The sequence below is a fragment of the Haemaphysalis longicornis genome, unplaced genomic scaffold, assembly GCF_048455015.1.
Source record: "Haemaphysalis longicornis isolate Haplotype H1 unplaced genomic scaffold, Haemaphysalis longicornis Haplotype H1 scaffold_1, whole genome shotgun sequence".
Classification (NCBI taxonomy): Eukaryota; Metazoa; Arthropoda; class Arachnida; order Ixodida; family Ixodidae; genus Haemaphysalis; species Haemaphysalis longicornis.
In genome coordinates, this window is record NW_027526203.1 from 125,363,155 (window position 1) to 125,372,407 (window position 9,253).

The window sequence follows — 9,253 nt, forward strand, 5'->3', positions numbered from 1 at the left end:
TCATAGATCTTGCCGAGGCAGGAGGAGACGGCGATGGGCCGGAGGGTGGTGGCGGGGTTGGGTTTGTTGGGCTTGGGGATGAGGGTAAAGTCCGAATGGCGCTACTGAGCGGGGTACGTTCCGGCTTCCCAGTGGTTGTTGTATTAAGTGAGGAGGCTTTAAAGGGGATCCTACAGGAGGTTGCGGACAGTTCTATATTTAATGTGGTCTCTGCCTGGGGTTGTGTGGAGGGGAAGGCGGCAAAGGGTGGCTTGGAGTTCGGGCATCGTGAGGGGGAAGTCCAGGTCGACGTTAAGAGGGGCGGTGTATTGAATGTCCGGGTTGGGGTGAGGGTGACGAAATTCCCAAACATGGGCTGTCTGAGGGTGCGGAGAAGCTCGCGAGGTGTTACGAATGGTTGCGGATGAGTTGATGGATATTACGTTTGAAGGAAACCAGCTGAACATTGAAAACAAAGGAACAAAATGTTAAGTGGCGTGTAGATAAATGCAGTGCGCTGAGTGACGTTGAGTGGAGTGGTTGTCCAGGAGTGGAGTGGAGCGGAGGAGGTGCGAGGTCTTAAGTGTGTCGAGGGTACCTCGCACGCAGGTGAAGAAGTCCCGCCAGTTTTGGTTGTAATGCGGGCCGGAGTAGGTTTGGACCTCCTGGTTCAGGCGGGCTATGCGCTTCCTGAGGGATTGATTGTAGCGATGGAGCTTCCATCTTTTACAAAGGCTCTGACGGGCATCCCACACGTTGAGGAGGTGTGGATCCGCCGCCGGCGTGGCGTCGGTGAGGGCTATGGATTGGGTGTGGGCGCAGACCCGCTGTTCTAGGGCCTGTGCCCAGTCGGCCTGCTTAGGGTCAATGGGTGGTAAGGGTGTAGAATCTTTACGAAAGTTAGACCAGTTCGTGAGGCGTGCGGTGCCTCTACGGAGGGGTTTGCGATGTAACGGTTTTCGGAGAGTGTTGATTGATGAGGTAGGGATCGCTGCCGAGGTTTCCGTCAAGGCGGTGCCACTGGAATGCGGGCCATGGTGTCTGGTAAAGGTAAGGTCAGGCTTCGTGTCACGGCTAACGCTGGTGCCGGCTCGGGTCTGGACGATTAGGTCGTTTTGGAGGACGAGGGGGTTATTTTGGATTGCCCGGAGCCGGGCAGTATCCTTTTTCGAGGCGTAGCGGTAGCCCAATTCAAGTGAGGGACGTTGAAATCACCAAGGAAGAGGAGTGGGTGGGATCCGGCTTTCTGTACCGCTTCTTAAAGGAGGGGTTCCATGGTCTTGAATTGGTCGTTCTGGAGGCTGTAGATGTTGAGAATGCATACGCTCACACTTGTTAGGCGAGTCGAGGTGATTTCGAGAAAGATGTGAGGGATGGTTTGGCTGACGCGGGGCGGTTGTGCCGGGTGGGAGTTATGAGCAATGACGAGCGTGCGGGATTGGGGATTTTGTGTTATGACGTTGTATTGTGGCAGGCGGGGGGGAGGTGTTGGTTTGTTGTAGGGCGATGGCATCGGGGGGGGGGGGAGTCTACAGTTATAGTGTCAATGGGTGTGTTAGGCATGATACGGGTGGTGCTTGGTTTTCTGGGGTGGACTTTCAGGAAAGGGAAAGACTGTCCTGGATGCGTTGGAGGGCGAATTCGAATTTGGGAATTTGGCTTCGCGTTCTGTAAGAAGCTGGCGGTAGCTCTAATGAATTGGCTATGGGGTTGGGCGTGTGCGTCTGAGACTTTGGCTATGGCGTCTTCGATTAGGACGGCCATGCGTGCACTGACGATGTCGCTGACACGTTCGATGATGCGGTCCTCGGAGAAGGGTCAACTTGCTAAGTTCGTCAAGTTGTTGCTGCAAGTGTTGTTCGAATTTTACATGGGCGGCGGTGAGTGGGTCGGGGGACGAGGAGTTGGGAGACGGGATAGGAGACTGTGGTGGAGGAGAATATTTTGCATTACATTTACCTTATTTTCTGTAATCAATCCTCAAAGTGCTGGGAGAGACGGAAAGGCGCAGCTTATTTGGGCGCTCCCTGTTTAGTCGTTTGAACCACAATGAACCTTTCAGATGTCATTTCTTTGTGACTCTAGTCACCGCTGCGGTATGTATCAAGATTGCAGCAGTGCCACAACCCATCTTCCTGCATAGTTATCCTAGAGCTTCACTTGCGAGGCTTTGAACACGTGCAATGCTTGTTTATTTAAAGTCTGTGTTTGGGCTGATTGTGGGGCTTAACGCGCAGTAGCTACGCCTGGGCTATGAGGCTCGCCGTAGTGGGGGGCTCCAGATCAATTTTGATCGCCTAGGGATCTTTCACGTGAACCGAAATCTCGTACGCGCGGGTGTTTTTGCTTTTACCCTCCATCAGAAAAGCGGCCACCGCGGCTGGGAATCGAACCCGCGTCTGTGTGCTCAGCAGCACATCACCTTAGCCACTGAGCCACCGCGGCGAGAAGCCCGTTTTTCTTTTCGATTTATATGTCCCGTTGTTATTATTTAAATTCAGTTGCATGTACCGCTGGTCCTTGTCTCCCACGTCCTGTGTTTTCTTTGCTGCGCTTAACGGAGTTATAATGGAGTACCAACTACCTCGTACCCATACGTTGTTAAATCACCTTTCGTGGCGCACCACTGGGAAGATATCAGTGACTGTAGACTACAAATTCTGGTTGAATGGAAGCCCGGGCACTAAAGAAGAGCTCTTTTTATTTATCTTGCGTACCAAAGAAAAACCCGAAATTTATTTGGCTATTTTGTTTTCAAAAGCTACCGCTGAATTCCGGGAAGCATCGATACAGTGTCAGTCATAAAATGATTTAAGCAACTGAAGTTTGCCTCGATGAATGAAGAAGCACAGGTTTACCGACGAAACAGTTAGGGGCAGTGGGACTGCTGCTACGCTATCATCTCCCCGTAGTACTTGATTTTACAATCTCACAGCGACACCTTACAGATATCTCGCTGTCAGACTCGCAAGTGTCTGGTTTGTGTTAAAACTAATCACTGCTACCTCCGCACTTTTTCCTGATGCTATTTAGACGTTCTGCCTTCATAACACCTGCCATTTGCAACCTTTACAGCTGGTGTGAATTCCACAATAGCCTGCACTTTCGCATGCGGCTAACTGGTGGCTGAGGGGATGAAACTTGAGTGCCAAGTTTTTCCTCGTAAAGTCATTGAGAAAACAAAATACGAAAAATAAAGCCACAGAGTACGCAAAAACACAGGCAAGCGAGCAATCTAGTGAGCACGAAAGTACCTGGTTCAGGGAGCATCCCCCAGAGATCAATCGCAAGGACACAAGCTGTCCGGGGCAGGCAGTGTACCTTGTGTGTTGAAATGCGTTTACACGGTACTTAATGAGCGTGAGAGTGTGTCTAGAGTACATTTTGTGACGCCGAAATAATTTCTTTTTATGGTCTATTAAGGCTGCTAGATCCACAAAAATTCGGTCTGCAGCCCTTGTTCAGAGACCGTCACATGCTGCTGTCAATCCTAACTCGAACGGCAGGTAGCAGGTAACGACACAGCGCTTCCCTAGTTCGCTGAGTTGGGATAGTGCCCGTTGCAGTTTTTGTTCTTCACCCCTAGGGACCATCCATATGTGTCTATCTCCCCTATTTTCTCACCCCGACGTATTGGAAGCGCTCTGTCCGGATTGGCCACAATCTGAAATTCGGTTGAATTAATCTCCGTCCTGAAATCGAGGCTTCGACGGACGCTAGTCTGGTCGGGAAAGACCTTAAAATACATAATAAAGAAGACACCGACCACACGAGAAAATAAAACAATGACGTTTCGGCCCCCCGAACGGGAGCCTTGTTCACAGAGCCCTGTGTGAGTGCGAAGAACAAGGCTTCCGTTCGGGGGGGGGGGGGGGGGGGAGGGGGGGGGGGCGAAAAGGCATTGTTTTATTTTCTCGTGTGGTCGGTGTCTTTATTATGTATTTTAAAATCCCCATCCTCTCAATTTGTTAAATAGGTCATCAATTTTGTACGCGAAACCACGCAGGAGTGTCCACAAATAGAAACTGAGAATCAAGACCTACTACCACGACTCCCTTGTCGGTAGCCGTTGGAGTTTGTACTAATTCTATTCGTGGTAACTCTAGCGCTCTGTCCTTATGCTAAGTCTCCAAACTTCTCACGTATTTACGCGTCCACGCACAGACACGTTGCGTGGCACATGACACTTTTCATTGAAGTTCTAAACTTCGATGGGGCCAACAGCGAATCACTGTTTTTATAGATGTAGATATTTTACCAGTATGCGCCTGTCATCCAGCAATTTGCGGCTGGTCCTCGGCAATCTGCAATTTCAACGCGAATGTAAAGAGCGAGGAGGTAAGCAACACTCACACGTAGTCTGTGCGGGACACGTAGGCAGGTCCGTCAGGCCATATGAGCAGGCACACCGTGCGCAGGCTACGGTCGGCGTACCGGTAGGATCGCGTCCGGGAATACAGCAGGTTGGGCAGGGACAGTAGTGCGGACGCCGTCCATACCCCGCACACGGTGGCCAGAGCCAGCCACCGAGGGAGCCGGGAGCACAGGGGACGCACCACGGCGAAATACCTGTGCACGGTAGAACGGGAGAGAGAGAAGAAACTGCGTGACTCAACCGACGATGATAATTACGTAGAGGGCGCTCAAAAAAAGCTCTCCATTTGCACGCGGTTAGTTGAACCGGACAATGTCACTCATATGAAAAGCGTTAGATGGCCGGAACTATGCAGGTGCTCTCCAAGAGTTTCTGCGAAGTTCGAAGCCCACCGCTCTTCTGCAGTAAGCTGGAAAATGCCCAATCGCAACCTACACGAGATTGCGAGTCAACGATGTTGACAGGCTCGTCTAAGCACTGTACCAGAACTCCGGCACGAACAAAGAGAAGCAAAAATGAATACAATGTCCTAAAACGTTGCATTTGTTTACCTATTTTAACTACTGCATGTGTATGCGTGCTCGAAAGTACGGGAGATTTTTTGTACTTGTTGCAAAGTTGCTGCAAATACATTTATGGTGCGGTTCATCAACAGGTATGCTATGTTTGTTTTACTGATTCGGTCGGTAACAACCGTAGCGATTAAAGCCAAATTCGAATCTGTGAACTGATAGTTTGAGTTTTCTTCTGAACTCCACCTGGCGCGGGAAATTCGTGAAGGCACTGTGATATTCGCCTCTTTTGCGGACTTTTTACTGAGGTTACTTGTCACAAATGAAACACAAAATTTCGCTATAACCACGGAGCAGATAACACTTGTGGTTCTAAAAGGGATAAATTATATAAATCCCGAGGGAAAATTCCCAGTTACGTATATTTGTCCCTTATCATTGAAATGTGGGAGTGCTTTGCTTATTGTATCACAAAAGCAGTTAGTAAAATATAAAAGTCTTAACAGTTAAAAAAAATTTAATATTTTAAAAATTGATATTGGTTGTTATGTTGTACCATGAAAACAATGGGTGCGGCTAAGCTCAACTAACCTTGGTAATGCAAAACAAAAGCTCAAGCTCGCGTTATCATGGTTAAGTCTTGGTTTCACTTGGTTAACCTATGATTTAACTGTAATTAGATAGTACTCGTCCCAGGCCTGCCTTTGTTGACAGTTGTGGTCCCGCTTCCGGCGTTTTCCGAGCCGAACGGTTAGCCGGATGATATATCTGCGGGTACCGAAAACCCGCTTGGGCTCCCGGTTCCCCCCGTCATGGAGCACGAACGCTGACCTCTGGGCTGCCTGCGGGCTGGCATCACTAAGACGATCGCCGCGCTTGGCCCTCTGCTCCAGGATCCCGCTGCCCCTGAGCACCGAGTTCGGGGCTACGTCACCCTCCAAACCGAGAAACAGATAGAGCTGCGCGCCCTGGACGCCGAGATCCAGGTAGAACTGACTGACGAGTCCCTTCAAGCCGATTACGCCACAGCGTGGGACTACGAGGACAGAATTTTCCAAATCTGGGCCCACGCAAGACAACGCCCAATCATCCCTGTCTGCTGTCACCGGTTCCTCTAACTCCGCTGTTGGGGTGCCCAGTCAAGGACGAATGGCGAGTGAATCCACGGCTCATCCTGCCGCGCCAGTTCCCCGCGTCGGCCTCCCCAAGCTGCAGATCGTGCCGTTCTCTTGGGTCCGTCACGACTGGCAGGGATGTTGGGAACAATTTGACGTCACCATCAACACAAACCAACATTTCACGTAAATCGGTAAATTCAAGCACCTCCGCTCGCAACTGAGTGGTACCGCTAAGGCCGCGATCGAGGGAAGATGGATATGACGCCGCAGTCGAGATCCTCAAACACCGTTTTCGACCAAGGACTTGTTAACGGCGGAACATGTCGACGCCCTTCCCGCCATAACTCCGGTGAACACCTCTGCGGGCGGCGAGAGGCTGCTGAGCTTGTACGACGAGATCGCCTTTCGCCTAAACACATTGAAGAGACTAGGACTACGCGGGGCGCCTGACCGGTATGCTGCATCATCCATGGAGTCCACACATTTTTAGGACGCGCTGGAAATTCATCATCCTACTGGCAGAAATTCAAGAATTTTGTATCACAAGGCCCATGTGAGAATATAGGTTACATTGAACAATAGAATAAACGAGTTCGAAAACGCAGTCACTTCTTTATTGATGAGCACTTGACCTTAAATAGTGCTTTAATGGCATGTTTCCCCGGTTGCTCGAGGTGCCCTCGAGGGCATCTTCTTTGGCTAGCACAGCCTTCCTCTGCTTTGGCAGGTGCTGGCTACGCAGAAGGGCTTTCAGCCGGTCATCAGTAGCATTTTGCTTCTGTTGAAGGTGGCTGAGGAACTGCCAAATGCCGGGACATGAGATTCAGGCAACTTTAGAAAACCTGCTCTGCTAGATTTCTGCATTTATTCCGAAGTAGTAACCCCGGTTCGGCTAAGGGCTGGAAAGACCAGGAGGCAGGAGGAAACCGAGGTTTCGCGCAGATCACCAGTCTACCGGGCGGCTGGCGTGGCTTTCCCACTACCTAATTCCTTTCGAACCAGCATACCAGCTCCGAGGCGGCCGGCGGGAACTCCTCCTTCAGCTCGTCAAACCCGGTGAGCCAGCAAGACTTTAGGAATGCGCCCAGTAACTCTAGGCGTACTCGTTGAACGAAAGGCCAAAGCGCAGAGTTGTCGGACGAGGGCCGGCAAATTGGCGTCGCTTGCATAAAGTGTCTGTAATCCCCACTTTTGCACGCGTCTGTAGAGGTTTTGAGCTAAATGTAAAACAAATGGGGTGCACACTATTAGAAAATATACTACGTAGCCCCCTGATTGCTGCCGCTTCGAAATTAGAGATGATAAAGGGAGGCACAAACACCGCGACGTGGCTGCTTGAGACGTGAACGAACGCCTGCAGTGAAAATAAAGAAGTAATTTTTCTCTCTTCAGGGAACGTAGTCTTGATACTAATAGTGAATAACCCATGCGCACCTTGAACAACCATGCAGAGGTGCCCTCTGTTTTCGAAGAAACTAGGCCGACCGAAAACCGAAATGTGAGAGCTTGGTCTCCGGTATTTTTATCTCCCCGTGGTCACCTGCTGCGTATCGAAAAAAAAGATGCGCCTAGAAGCTACTCGCATACATTGCTGCTCACACTACTAGCGCTCCTGTAGAGATCGTCCAGGCAAGTTCCGACATTTTGTAGGCACTTTCATGTGCTAAAATGAAAGTGCCTCCAGGAAGTGCCTCCAGGAAGTGCCTCCAAGAGCTCTAGTAGTGCGAGCAGGAATCCGTTTTAAAGCTTCATTCCTACGCAAGACATCCACCCTTGTGCTGTCCGGAGCGTGCTTATGTTCCTGCGTTCTGCGTACTTCTTGGTAGGCTTGCCCTTCTTCTCGGATGGTGACCCCCGCGACTCGGCACTTCTAATAGACTTTTCAATCGACGTTTTTGTTGACGATGTATGCGTATACCCATCAAGACAAAGCTTTGCCTTCCCATGTTCGGGAATTATCAATTCAATTATTCACGCCGTTTTGAAATATCGTTAGCTGAAGCACTTAAAATAATGACAGTATCTAGCGAAGTCATCAATGCTCATGTACGTGCCAAAACGCTTGGTCCCATGCTTGAAAAAAAAGACAACAGATGAGCAGTTTCTCCCGCATTAAAAGTGGCCATAATGAAGTACCAAAATGAGCAGCATAAAATAAAGTGCAAAAAATAAAAATTTCATTCATTCCAGTCCATGCGTCCTGAAAGCTCTGCTCTATTGCGTGCGACCGAATTCGATGAAATTTCCTTGATGAAACGTCTTACCAAACGGCGTTCTATGAAATGGTGCTCGATGAAACGGCTTCTATGGAATGGCGTTCGATAAAACGGCGTTCGATGAATTGTCTGCGACCCAGTAGACGCCCTTTCTTCGGAGAAACAGATATACGCCGACGTAAACAATAATATGCCCTCATAATACTTCAGCTAAGTGTGCTGAGCTGTACTTCGGCAGTTAGCAAGTCGCAAGCGTGCAAAACTCCCGTAGCCGACCTACATACCCCTATAACGCTCAGCAGGACGAACGACAAAAATTCTCTATGAAGAGCTTTTGCGTGCTAGTAATTTCGTTGGCTTAAAACTACTTTTGTACCCTCATTTTTGTCGAAAACACAGAAGGTGATATGGTTTCAACGCAAAGCAAGTACAGCAGTGCGGGAATGCACCCAGCTCCATTTCGAAAGCGGGAAAGTGGCATTACTATTTCCAACAGAAGAGAATATCGGCTGAGTTGCCACGCCTATGCGAATGAAGCGAAAAGTTTTGAACTATAAAATCAAGCAGGGATGCTACAGTTCTCTAATGCAATTTAAGTATCAGGGCAGTTTCACATGCGCATTCATTATGTCTTGATAATAAACCTTAAGAAGAAATCTAGATCAGCACGTAAAGTTGATTAATTAAGGATTTCGGGGCAAGGTAGCGTAATGGGTGATGTTATGAGGGAGGTGAGGTTTAAATGAAGGCTGGGTTGCTTAAGCTACCCTTATGTTAGCTTACCTATCTGGACCCAAACTTCAGCTACAAGTTTGATGTGGAGATGAGTTCAAGAAAGCTGATCTGATTTCGCTGTTTAGTTAAAGCTGGTGAGGTCATGGTTCCAGCTCTTATTTTAACTCGCTCAACGACCACGACGGAAGCCGGCGCTAACCAAAGAAAAGGAAGCAAGACATCAGACGAAACAAGAGATGACCGAACCAGCAATAACATAACTAGCATTTTTTCCGTGCGTGTTGCACCTAGCGTTGCGCAAATTCCTGACGCACTAGC